Below are 14,366 nucleotides of genomic sequence, written 5' to 3' on the forward strand. Positions count from 1 at the left end.
TGGGGGGTATTTCACAAAGCAGGATTTTACAGTTTAGCCAGATAACATTTAAATCCAAATTCAAGCCTGTTCAGTAGGAATAGGTCTGAGGGACGTTCTTACTGAACAGCCCTCAACGTTTATCTTGGGTGATCTGGCCAGTGGAGAAAAAAATCTTAATCAACCTGTCATTCATTTGTACCAATACTTATGAATACTCATCCATTGGAGATTGGAGGCGTCAACACATCAAATGACTAGGGATGTAACAGTGGATCTGGGCAGTGTGTCACAATATTTGTATACATTTTTTTTATGATACACAACGTTTACATTTTTTTTCTAGTCATCTGATGAGTTCTAACAGATAAAGTATTGCCACATTTTGCAAACAAATACACCCCTTCCTTCAGTGCTCCCTCAGAAGCTCAACCCCCCCCCCAAATTCATGTCCATGCATTGACAAATGACACTGGGGTGACAGTCTTTTTTTTCTCTGTGGCCATAAACCCCTTGCAAATGTTTTATGGACAAATACCGTAATATAATGCTGGAGCTAATGGCCACACGGCAAGTAATGTAAATAACGTTGCCTAGCATGTAGGCAATGGTGGACAGTAACTAAGTAAATGTACTGAAGTACATCGTGTATCTGTACTGAACTTTTTCCATGTTGGGCAACTTTTTACTTGCACTCCACTACATTTCAGAGTCAGATATCTTAAACTACATTTTGAGAAATCTGTCGTTCCTTTTGGTTTCTGTGTGTATAAAAACATGTCAAAACGAAAGAAGCGCAAAGCCAGAGCACCAATCAGGGCCCAGCGGTCACTTTGTTTAGAGCTGGTTTTGACCTGTTGGTCATACCGACCCAGTGCAGCACGCGGTTCAACGTCAGCGCAGCAGCGTAAAACTTTGGGAGAGTCTGTTCAACATAAATGATGAACTAACCTAACTTTGTGTAAATAGAGCTCAATATAGAAATATGTCCACATATGCAGTCGAGACTGACGTGGCTTTTTTCTGAATTTCTACAAACACCAGTTCATTTTATAGTAAATGAGTTTGGGCTGGTTTATGTTTATGAACAGACGCCTACAGATCAACATAGTAAAGGAGCTCATCTGTGATCCTGAGTTTAAAGCCAGTTTTTATTCAACTTAAACTTGGAACTAAGTTGTAAATAAATCTGAAACTGAAACTTTGCTTGTGTGTAAAAAGTGATTTCAGAGCCACTCGGTTCTCCCTGATGGAAACTGTTTACCTTCAGTGTTTTGTGCTTCTGATCATTTTAATAGACGTCAGCGTCACTAATTAATGACGTTCTATTAAAAGACTGGTTTACCAAGAGAGACGCTGGAGGACTTTCACCTGAAATGAGTTCATGAAGCCAGTCTGGTTATAAAAATGATATCAGAGCCAGAATTACTCTTTTAGTACTTTTACTTTATACTTAAGTACATTTGAAGGCAAATACTTTAGTACTTTTACTCAAGTGGAGGTCTAAAGGGAGGAACTTCTCCTTTTACTGGAGGAATATTTTACCTTGGGTGTCTCTACTTTAACTCAAGTGCATTATTTGTGTACTTTGTCCATCACTGCATATGGGTTAGCAAACATTAGCAAAAAGGGCACAACAATACTGACCAATTGGTTCTGTGATACAGCAAAAACAAGTTAATGTTACCTACCTGTCAAGCAGGAACGGCCTCCTCATCCGTTTTCATACCTTTCAACTCTCTATGAAGCTGATGTCGGCTTTGTTTTCACCAGCTTCTTGCTCAGATTATGCGTTCCACCTTAAATGGTCCACCAGTTGCATTCCGGTGCCTCGGCTCGTTGTTCCGTTTTCCGTTCCGCCTTAAGTGCTTATATTCTGGCACCTTAGCTTCTTGTTTGAATTTTCCTGTTCCAGCTTAAATAGTGCAGCAGTTACATGCACATAGAACTGCTGCTCAGTTTAAGGTGGAACGAGAAAATAGGAATAGGAGCCTCATCACCTTTTGTAGAACACACTCTTGCCTGATCTAAGGCCTTCTTTCCCAACCTTTGTTCTTCAGATGTTCAGCACGTAGCCCCCATTACCTTTCCCCCTGTCCTGTGCATGAGCATGAATTTCCTCTGTTGCTGATTGGCTGGAATAGTGTTGTGTCCTTCGGAGAATGAGAGCTGTGTAAGAGCACCGGATTTTTTGCCAGCACACACAGAGAACAGGAGTGCTAGTGGACCATAAAGAGACATTCGCTGAATTTGACAGTGTTTGGGGTTGAAATCGTATGCTGCAGCTTTAAAAATGCTCTTGATATTCAACATTTCACACACTGAGAATTAAACGGGACTAATTATGCTCTTTTTTTAAATCAAACTTGCAGGTGGGAAGGGATTTTTAAATACTGTCGATATCCACGATCTGCTCAGATACACGTTTTATGACATTGTGATGTAAATTATCATGATAATTATAAATATTATTATTATATTGCCCAGCTCTGTGCATCAATACAATGTATGGTATTGCATCAGTGTACTGCAGCGTGTCATTCTGACGCTGTATAGCGCCATTCAGCCATTGTGTTAACCTTCAAAAAAGTTAGTGTTAACCTTCAGCCATTGTGTTAACTTGGGCTAACATTAGCCTGTGGCTAGGGTTTTAGATCAGGACACTAAAAAGCTCAGCTTTTGTCTGTACCGTTGTTAGTTTGTAATGTTAAAGCGCTCTAATAACTGTGTTATGAACCTCACTGAAACACAGATGCTAAAACACAAGCAGCTTATATTCTGTCTTGTTACGTGAAGTCGCCCTAGTTATGCATAACAGTGTAAACCATGTTGGAATGAAAATGGGACAAAATGGAAACGGGAAATTGTTCACGTTGAAGAAAATATACTTCATCAGGCCATCAGTAAAGTCCGGTGGAAGGAGGTGTTGCAAAAGTAGAGCCTATACGTGAGGAAATGCTGTATGAACAGAAAATGGTAACGATAACTTGTTCATTTTCTTGATGTATTGAAATTGAGACACCACTGCATCGTATCGTTACACCCCTACAAATGACACGTTACACCCCCCCCCATATGTATCGTGTTGGATGGCACAACGCCCCAAAAATAAACTCATTTTTGCTTCTTACTGTAAATGTGATGATCAGCTCTGTCGTATTCTTAAAAGGCTTTTTGACTAAAGTGCACCATATTCTGTAGACCAGGTGCCCAGTTCTGGTCCTGGAGGTCTACCACCCTTGAGAGGTCATACCCAACACAACTAGCTCTGATGTTTGGATGACCCTGGAGGCCTTTGTTAACCATATCAGATGTTCTAGAGTTCGGTTGGAGGGTGATAGACCTCCAGGATGAAGATTGAGCACCCAAGCTTTGGATTTTATTGCGGGACTTGACCTAAGCCTGTCTCAAAGACTTCTTTGAAAGTGACAAATTGCTGGACATGATCCTGATGTACATAAGGAAGCATGCTGGTCACTCTTGGTCAGATTTAAGCGTCTTGTTTTAAGTGTGTTATTATTGGTTTATAGGCTTTTGTGTTTTTGTCTTGATCAGAGCGGTTTTAGTTTTGCATGTGTATGGACACATTCTTATAAGCTTATAATACACTTTTAAAGTTTGTAAACATTTTTTACAAACTTCTACGCTTACAAGGCAAACTGTCATTCAGAGTGGTTTGATGTGAACTGCTCTGCTCTAGAGAAACGTACCAAGAATTGTCCAGTGTTGGTAATAGGAACCAGACGTCTGAGGAGCTTAATGCCTCTAAATGGTACTTCACAGAAAGTTTCTAACAAAGTGTCTGATGCCTAAATCATAGCTTTACAGTAGTTTCGACATAATGTTTAGTCATAACACAAATGATTAAAATACATTGCATAGGTTCTTCCTTAAGGATGCTGTGGCCAAGCTGTGGACACCATGTTGTACAGGCAGTCACAGCCACCCTGCTTTAACTAATTGTGGCCTTTGCTTTCTCATTGACTTGCACTTAGTTACTTGGGCTGCAGTGAAGTGAATGTTTGAACATTTCATTTTCCAGTGGCAGCCTGTTGGATGCAGTGAAGATGAGGGAAATGTGTGGTGATCTTCAGGTCTTAAGACTGTGTGGAGGAGTGCTGTCAGGGTAGATGGCAGTAATGGTGATAATATACTTAGTGCTGGGTGGTATTGATAAAGTTCATTCATGGTACTTTATAACATGTAAAGTAATGGCTCACTGAAAATACAGCTTCACCCATTAAATGTAGTTATGTTACAACTGAAGTCTGGGGGGAGGAACATGTCTGAAACCCCTCTTTCTACCAAACTTCACATCCTCACCTTTCGTTCAAGTGATGACGTGTCCGCAGTCCCCATCTCCTCCTTGTTCCATCAGCCCTACTGCAGCAACTACTCTTGTAAACTGTTGTAACTATCGTGAGTTCATCAGATATTTATAATCTTAATCTTTTGAACTTTTCTTTCAAAACGGTCTGAAGTTTCAAAGTGACCAGCAAACATACATTGCAGTTAACTGTCTGGTCTTGGGTCCCTCATGTAAAGTGCACAAAATAGGACTTAAAACTGTAGTTATGATGCTCGTTATCTAGCATTTTCACTAACAATACAATTTCAGATTGTAGTGGGACACCAAACCAGTGTAGACAATATGTTCAAAGTGAAACTAAAATGTGGGTTGGCTTGGACCAAATTCAGGCGCTGTGTGTGTGTGTGTGTGTGTGTGTGTGTATATTTGTATATTTGTATATATATATATATTTTATAAGACCCTTCGCATTGAATACTGCTTCAATTTTGGAAAGCTTTTGGTGGAAGTAGTCAACCTGTTTTGATTATATTGTTTAGATATTTCAGTTTGGCCAGAATAAATAATGTTTGTCTGTTTCTGAAGTTAATATGAATAAATGACTTAAAGAAGTATAAGCAACAAAAGAGGTTTGCTGTGATTTAATGCCACCTGTATACTAGTTTGCAAACAAGTGAACAACTACACACATTCATTTGCTTCCCTACTAAGCTTTAACAAATGTTTAAACCACCATATTTGCATAAACCTGTAAACCATAATGATTTCCATCTCTCTTATCAGACTCTGGGCATTCTGTGTCACAGGTTTGAGCTTCCTCAGTGTTTAACTGGGCTAAGTAGCGTTAGCATCGGAACTGGACCACGGAATGCGTGTAAAAGTTGCTGGACGGCCGAGGACTGGATTGACCTTCGTGTGACTGTATTAGACGTTAGACCTTGCCAGGGCGTGGCTCATTAAACTTTAATGAAAGTGTAAGACAGATTAGAACCACGTCTTAATGCTAAGTCTGGTCTTAAGCTGCGGATAATCACAAAATAGGATTTTGTTCAGTTGGCTTAACTCAGCGGAAACCAGCGCATGTATGTTTGACACCCTAACTTCTTAGTTGCTTTCACGTTTCCAGGACGTGTGTGTGTGTGTGTGTGTGTGTGTGTGTGTGTGTGTGTGTGTGTGTGTGAATGGAGATGGAAGTGCTGGCAGTCCGGTTAAAAGGTTTATGCAAACAAGGAGGTTTAAACATTTGTTAAAACTTAGTAGGGATGGAAATGAATGTCCATAGTTGTTTACTAGTTTGAAACTAATGGCCAGGTAATGTTAATGAATGGGGGGGGGGGGGGGGGGGGTCTGGTTCCATTGACTTACATTAAAAGTAAAGTATGTTTTTTCGTTCTCCTGTAAAGTTACTGTTTTGGAGATACAAGATTTTGTTCCAACAACAAACGTATGTAAGCATCGTTTCATTCTGCTCTGTAAGGGTGTGGCGACCCACTGGGCCCTGATGGTGGCTGCTCGCTCCTTGCCCTCATGCCTCTCGTGGCTGGCCTGGTCATCCTCCTCCCACCGTCACTCATGTCCCTCAGCAGAGCTCAGGCTCTGTGCTCCGTCCCAAACCCACTCGCGGACTCTCCCCCCACCGTCCTCACCAGGGTTCATTGCCGCTCTGTGTTTGGGCCTCACCAAAAAGGATCAGTGCCCAGCCGATATGTTGGTTGGCTGTTCATATCAGTTTTATTGCTATTGTGGGTGACAAACGTTTCTCTTAAGGCAGGGGTGCACGACTCCGCTCCTGGAGGGCCAGTGTCCAGCACAGTTTGGAGGTTTCCGTACTCAAACACACACACTAAAACTGGCTATTAACATGTTAGTAATCAGGTGTGTCAAAGGAGGCAAATCACCAAGCTGTGTTGGACACCAGCCCTCCGTGACCGAGTTGTGCTCCCTGGTCTTAAGGTATTGATTTTTTTGGAACCTTTATTCCGGTGCTGTGCGAACAGTGCAAAATATGCCGCAGCTGTTTAGTTGGTATAATTCAGCGGCCCCTCATCTTTCACTGTGTGGTCAGTTGTGGTTTGAGGTCACATTAATGATATTTCAGTTTGATTTTGAGGGACTGAACACTAGAAAGGATATAAATGGAACAGTTAACCTTTAAGCTAGTATGGGCACCTTCCAGCGCTTCTGTTTTTCATCCAGCACTGCCTGTGTCCAGAGAACAGAGAAGCCGCTGCATGCTTCTATGCACACACACAACATGTTTATCAATACATGGTTAGGTTTGTTACTTTATTTTACAAAACTAGTTTAACAGTGAAAGTGTGTGTCAGAGTAATAATAAACCGGTGTTTATAGTTTTTCTTAAAAATCTAAAATGATTTTATTAAAAAATAACCGTTCAGGTTTAGGAATCGAGTCAATTGAGAAGCGACAGTTATGTCAGATACGGACAAAAGTATTGGGACATGTACATATTACATCTAAAGGAGCTTCTATGACACCCATTCTAAATCCATAGGCATTGATATGGAGTTGGTCCTGCCTTTGCAGCTATAACAGCTTCCACTTTTCAGGGAAGCTTTTGCAAGATGTTGGAGTGTCTGTGGGGAATTTTTGGCCATTCATCCAAAAGAGCATTTCTGAGGTCAGACGCTGATGTTGGCCGAGAGACCTGGCTCTCAGTCTCCATTGTAGTTCATCCCAAAGGTGTTTGATGGGGTTGAGGTCAGCCAGGCCTTTATGGACCTTGCTTTGTGCACTGGGGCTCAGGCACGTTGGAATAGACACTTGTCATTGTGCTTGGTGATGTAAGGCTTTCATGCAGCTGCTCGGCCATGGAGACTCATGTCATGAAGCTCCCGGCGCACACTTTTTGGGCTGATGGTGATGCCCGAGGAGGTTTGCATCTCTGCAGTTATTAGGTCAACAGCGTTGGTGACTTTTAGCACTCGGCCACACGCTCTGTAATTTAGTGGCTGAGTTGTTGTGGTTCCTAAACCCTTCCACTTATTAATAATACCACTCGCAGTTGATTACAGAATAGTTAGGAGGGAGGAAATTTTACAGTCTGACTTTTTGCAACTTTGGCGTCCTATTACAGTACCTAGCCTAGAAGTTGTAGCGCTGGTATTAATATGAAGTTGAGTTTCCTGAAGGCACTTGTTGTCATTTTGCTAGTCCTCTTAGCAAAATGTAAATCTCTGTTTTCCAAGATTGTTGCTTGATTCTCTGCACAGTAGTGTTTTCACAATACTGAAAACTTCAACTTCGATTTCAACTTCTTAATCGGTCAGGACCCCCATGGACCCTCACAGAGCAGGTACTATTTGGGTGGTGGATCATTCTCAGCACTGCAGTAACACTGATGTGGTGGTAATGTGTTAGTGTGTGTTGTGCTGGGACGAGTGGATCAGACACGGCAGTGCTGCTGGAGTTTGTAAACACCTCAGTGTCACTGCTGGACTGAGAATAGTCCACCAACCAAAAATATCCAGCCAACAGCGTCCTGTGACCACCGATGTAGGACTAGAGGATGACCAACACACACTGTGCAACAGATGAGCTGTCGTCTCTGACTTTACATCTACAAGGTGGACTGACAAGGTAGGTGTGTCTAATAGAGTGGACAATGAGTGGACACAGTGTTTAAAAACTCCAGCACCACTGTTGTGTCTGATCCACTCGTACCAGCACAACACATACTAACACACCACCACCACCACGTCAGTGTCACTGCAGTGCTGAAATCGACCCACCACCCAAATAGTACCTGCTCTGTGAGGGTCCGTGGGGTTCCTGACCACTGAAGAACAGGGTAACAGAGTATCAGAGAAACAGATGGACTACAGTCTGTAACTGTAGAACTACAAAGTGCAGCTATACAGTAAGTGGAGCTGATAAAATGGACAGTGAGCGTAGAAACAAGGAGGTGGTTGTAGTGTTATGCCTGATCGGTGTATGTCTCCTGCTGTTTTCTTTGTCGTCTAGGACTCGTCGCAAAGGCCGGGAACTCGCTCCAGCTTCCATTTTAGCACCACTAGCAAGACGTGGCGGGAAAAGCAGTGCAAGCCAGAAAGCGCATTTGATATGAATAGTATTGCACCTTGCAGAATGTCCCGTATCAATATATCAATATTTCTACCAGCACTACTGCACAGACAGGAACACGACTGATGGTGCAGTCATTTGATTTTATACAGTAAACACTTTATTCCACTTTGTAAGAGCTGTTTAGATCAAATTGCGTTTCTTCTGGTTGACAATTCACACTTTTAAGCCCTTTCGGGGAAACGCAGGAGTATGTAGGTAGATACTGGTCCTTGCCAAAAGGCTGCGTGAAACACTGATGATGAATGTTCTTTTGGTGTTTTGATAAATCAAGGCATTGATGTGATCCAACAAATGTAAATCATTTTGGATAAAATAATGCAGGCCTGTCTTTCATGTCACATCAAGGGTCCAGTTTGGTTTTTAATTCTTTGAAGGTTGTATTGTTGTCACATATGTAGCAACAGGACGGCAGTGTAACAATTTCAGTACAGTAGTGTAATAAAAAGAAAAGATGAGTGTTCAGCACAGTGAAACTGTATCTCCAAAATGCTCCTCGTTCTCTTCCTGGCGTCTCCCGTTGACTGCCTTTCATGGAAGCCGTGGTCACTGATCAGGTGAATCCTGTCAGAGTAAAGTAGGAGGGAAGAGGAACAGGGCAAGGGGTCTTTGCTGTACACACATCCACACTCACATGACTGGACCGTTGTACTGAAGTCACTCAGATTCTAGCCGTCAATATGTTTTGGGGTTTATTTTGTTAGAGGTCTTTGTAAGATGGACAATGGACAGAGTTGAGTTTAAGAACTTTATTTTAATTTGAGCCAAATCAGTCTGTGTAGTGTATATCGCTACTGTTGGATCAAAACCTTGTATCTCAAAAATAGTAATTTACAGGAGAAAGAAAAACATACATTTAATGCAAGTCAATGGAACCAGACATATTTTCATATCATTTTAGGCCATTTCTTTTGGTCCATTCGTGATGAGATTCACACAATTTAAAGAACAGCATTTTCAAATTATGGCAAAAACTAAAAAAACGCCAAAATTGGTGATACAGGGTTTTGTTCTGACAGCAGCGATATAATGACATATAGCATTTTTAATATGCAAAATATTGAAAATCAAGTCTTGAATATGTGTATTGTTCCACCACGACGGCATTATTTTTAGTCATGTCATGCGAGGGGTAGACAATATGTCAAAAATAACAAACATTTTTACAATACACAATGTGCTTAATGGTATATTTAGTTTTTTTATTTCAATTTTAAGTTTTAAGGTTTGTTAACTAACAGTGCCACATTATACAATACTGTCAAAAACAGTACAGTGATTATCCCCCCCCCCCCAACATTTCGCAGCCTTTCTGCATTAAATCCAATACAATTACATTCTGATGAGATCCACGACATGTTCATCAGGTTGTAACATCATGTGATGTAACTTATTATTGGGGAATCGAACCCTGGCGTGCCGCATGGAGTGCAGCATCTTACCTGCTATGCAATGATATCGAACCAATGGTCTTAAACGCTGGAGTTAATGTATAACTGCTAATTCACCCTTTAATCCTGGGGGTTGGCGTCCAGACTGCTGGTCACCATAGCAACGCATATAACAATGCTGCCTAGCTATTAACTAATGAAAAGACAAAGAGAAAGGTTTAAGATGAACATTGAGAATTTGGAGACTTACTTGCGTTTATAAGAACTCACCTGGTTTCCTGAAAACAAAAAGTTGGGAAGTTGGAGTCGTTCACCAGCTTCTTGTTCAAAGTTTCCTGTTACACCTTAAATGGTGCAGCATTTACGTTCTGGCGGAACGGGAAAATTGGAACAAGAAGCTGGTGAATGAAGCGGCTTCAGCCTCGTAAAAAACGGATGTTGAGAGAGATTTTACAATAAACTATAAACTATAAACTTTCCTGCCCGAGATGCGAGAGAAGTGGCTATAGCTGAGCTAAATCTTGAAGCAGAGCAAAGTAAGTCTGCGCTTCTGTTCATTTTTTTAACCTATGCTGGTACATTAGCACATACTGAGACATGTTTACAGCCAAGATGGTAAAATGGACATATTGCAGTATTGTGGGTGTCTAGGTGGTTTGATTTTTGTTGAAATAACCAAATGGCTCTTGCCATTTGGGTTGCCGACCCCTGTCCAAGTGGATTTTCGGAACATTTGTGACGGGCTGAAAATTCATTTTCATTATTTGCTTTCTGAAATCCACTTGACCGTGTGATAGACTTTTCCGTTTGGTATGGATGCTTGTGGCTGGTAGATGTAGAAAGCCCCCTTTTCACTTTCACATTGAAATTTGATGTTTGTGCCTCATATGCTGTGACCTGGAAAACCAAGCTCAGCCGAGTGGGAAGCTTCTGCTCTTTTAAGAGTGCTTCATTAATAACTGGAGATGCCTCGCTCGTGAGTGTCTGGGCTGGATGTGTAAGGTGACCATCAAGCCCCCCCGGCAAAAAAAAAGCCACTGATGTGTTTTTGAGCAGCCCAGTCGAAGGGATCCACTCTTGTCTGGTCTACACTCCGTTCCCCCAGTGGTCTCTGCCAAAGTGCTCACAAGGAAAGGGGCTTGTCTGTGACCTAAAGGGAATTTTGAGCTGCCCCTGTGAAACAAAGTGCCCCTGTGTCTGCTGGCCTGGCATGAATATGGATGTCAACAAGCTGTGTGTGTGAGAAAGAGAGCGGGTTTGCGTGTGTTCCTGTCTTAGATCCTCCGGTCCCGAGATTTTCATTTCCATTTTCTCTTCCCAGAGTTTAGGCGCTTGGCAAGCTGTCGTTCTCTGTTTGGGGTCAGGGAGGTCATCATGTACACTATGAGTTAAAGTTTGGACGCCTCCATTTAGAGAGAACTGTTCTTTATTGTTATCATTTTACCCATTTCTTCACAAATTCTGTCTTTTTCCTGTTTTTTTTTTTTCCAGCTTTGGATTTTCACTCATATCTGTGATACAGTTGGTGTCTATGTACTACATTAAAACAAACAATGAAGTGGCACTTTGCTTTTTCACATGAAATAGCTCCTGAAACATTTTACTGAAATAACATTCAGTAACAGCAGTAAAAGTTAAAGCTATAAGGAATGAACTGATGGTAGGCTGATATTTTTTATTTACATGTATGCCATTGCTGATGCTGATACATAAACACAGGTCTGAATATTTGACCATTCGAATGTTTGGTCGTTGGGTAGGTATTCTGTTTTTAATGTGTGGGTTTGGATATTTGCACCTCAAAATGGGTATATTTTAAAAAAGCAAAAAGAAATTCTCAGGTTCAACATTTGATATGTTGACTTCATTGTTTCATTCTTTGACTTCATTGTCCCAACTTTTTTGGAAACGAGGTTGTAAGTAACCTGATTTTCAGGCTGAAGTGGCAGAATCAGATTTTAATGTGAAACAGATCTTTTTTTTTCCCAGTTTAGGTCTGAGCCAGTTTCATATGTGCTCCTATTAAAGATACATATCCGATTCCTGGCCGTGTGACATTAAAGAGAACGGTCGGGTCAGAACAGCGTTACTGCAGCAGTGCCTAACCTGAATGTAGTGCCAGTGAACTGTGCAGAATTGTCTGAGCCTTTTTCACCTCCTTCTTGCTCGAGTAATGAACAGCTGAGAGCTGCGCAGAGCAGATTAACTTGGTGACGAAGGCTTGTTCTGCTGGTTAGTTTGTTCTTCATGACGAATGTAGTTCATTAGGACGTGCACATGCGGGGCATTTCAGGACACAGGTTCCTTCACGTTAACTACAGATTTGAGCCACTTACCAACACAAATGTGAACCATCGAGTAAGAAAGATCGCAGCTAAGCAAAGAGTGGGAAATATCCAGTGAGGCTTGTAATGTGGACACAGCTTAATGATTTTCATAAGAGGAACGTTGGACGATATAACTGTCCTCGATAGAAATAGAATAGAAATGTTCGATATAGTAGACCATTCTCACACTTCCATGTTCTAGCGACAGCCCTGGTGGCTTTTTGTACTGTAGAGAAAGTGCCACGACTCTGCGGTCGCCAGGAGAGGGCAGACTTCCGAGTTTTTTGACATGGTTAGAGGAGGAGGGGGCAACGAGTTAAACCAAATACACTATAGCAACGTCTGAAACATGGAGTTATAAATTCCCTGCCTGAGTGGAGCGATCGGAGATCTGTTCTCCTGTGACGAGATAAGTGCCGTGACTGTACTGTCCTACAGTGACCTCCCCTCTTTCTGTACATCCTAACAAGCTTTAGCAGCGTTGAATCACGTCTGCTCCTCACAGCTAAAGCGCTGTTACAGCACTCGGACAGTCGTGTTATAGTATCCGTGCATTCATAAGCAGCAAAAGTGAAAGAAAGAAGTGGGTTCTGGCAAGTTAGAGCCCTGATTCAAACGAAAGTGATCTGAAGATGCTGCATGTGAGGCATTGGAGAGTGGGAGAGCGCTCGCAGGCTAGCTTTTTTTAGCAGCTGGCTAACTTGGCCGCCCTCCGTCACTCACACAGCACAGTGAATTGATGTTGTTCTAGATCAAACAAGACACAAAGCACTGATTTTCAGTTTAATCGTACCTAAAAGGAAGGTGTTGTTTGTGTAGTGTGACAATCACTCTGCAGTTAAGGCTTTTATACAGCAAGCCTCAGATACATTGTGGGTCTTCCACCCCTCAAACACTACGGCAGCATAGAGAAATCCACATGTCTGCCAGCTTGTGTTTGAATACTGTGATTCGTCGTTGGCACAGTTTAGCGCTTGTAAGCAGGTATCCTGGTACTCTCTTTAAATTATGAATATTATTATGTGACTATAAAAATCGCAGCCATGCTGTGGCAGCTGATAAAAGCAGCTAACTGTCTCATGTTCTACTGTTTGGCAAGTGTTTGTCATGTTCCGACCTTACAGGATAGTTCAAAACAACAGTTAACCGCTCAGGAGCAAAAATCAGCCGTCAAACTTGAAAGAAATAACGATTTGACATGTATCGTGATGATCAATATCGACTGATATGAGATTTTTTTATCGTCATAACGTCTTTGACCATATCGCCCAGCTCTGCAAACTGCATGTGTTATATGGGAAAACATCTCCATCTGCTCACATAGATACAACACAAAGTGAATTGCTCTCTCCTTCAGAGTCGTTAAGTCTCTCTAGGTCATCACTTTGAAAACGTAAAGGGAAAATCATCAACAGAAATATTTGTATTTGTCAGCGCTGATAATGTTGAATAATCGTTTTAGCTCTGGATGTTTTAGACAGGAGTTCATATATATTTAACTTCTACATTTGTCTTAGAATACAATTTCAAGGGTTTAAGCATATCGATGTTGTCGGGAGAAAACCTTGACTTATCTCCAGAATGGTTTACAAGAGAAGGAAAAAACATACCTTACTTTTAATGTAAGTCAATGGAACCAGTTTTTTCCAGGTGATTTTTTTGGGCGGTGTCTTCCATTCATCATGAAATTTACATACACTTTGAAGGGCAACGGCCACGTTCGAATTATGGTAAAAGCTGAAAAACGACAGAAAATGGAGATATCGGGTTTTCTTCCAACAACAGTGATGAGAATTTATCTTAAAATGTCTTTAAAATCATTGCATGCGTTCAGTCACGTGTGTCCAAAGCTTTGACTGGCACAGGTGATCATTTGTACACATCTGTGTGCACCTCCCCTCGGATGAACTCCCCTCGGCTCTGCCATGTTTCCTTTGGCTTTGGGTGATCTTCCTCTGGCAGCCAGGCTGTTCTTGGCAGGCCATTGGAGGTCTGCCCTCAAACCCTGAAGCGGGGGCAGTACTGGGAGGAAGTGAAGGGGACTCCCGCCTAAAACAGATGTTGACTGTCTTCATCTCCTCCCTCTGGGCTAATTGATTATAAGCTGAATTCATAGTGGTGAAGAAGCATGATGACTGCATTTAACACAGTGTGTGACTGTGTGTGTGTGGGTGTGTATATGTGTCTTTGGGCTGCTGCAGGTGTTCGTCTGCGGCCGGAGGGGTGCGGCACTGCGCCAAAGACTTCTTTGTTCCT

At 41.8% G+C, this 14,366-nt stretch overlaps 1 protein-coding gene across 1 annotated transcript in view; it reads left to right on the plus strand.

Moving 5' to 3' along the window:
* The window catches only part of nf1b (neurofibromin 1b), a 119,946-nt gene that overhangs the window by 2,482 nt on the left and 103,098 nt on the right, over positions 1-14,366 (plus strand).

Source organism: Pygocentrus nattereri, chromosome 18 (genome assembly GCF_015220715.1).
Source record: "Pygocentrus nattereri isolate fPygNat1 chromosome 18, fPygNat1.pri, whole genome shotgun sequence".
Lineage (NCBI taxonomy): Eukaryota > Metazoa > Chordata > Actinopteri > Characiformes > Serrasalmidae > Pygocentrus > Pygocentrus nattereri.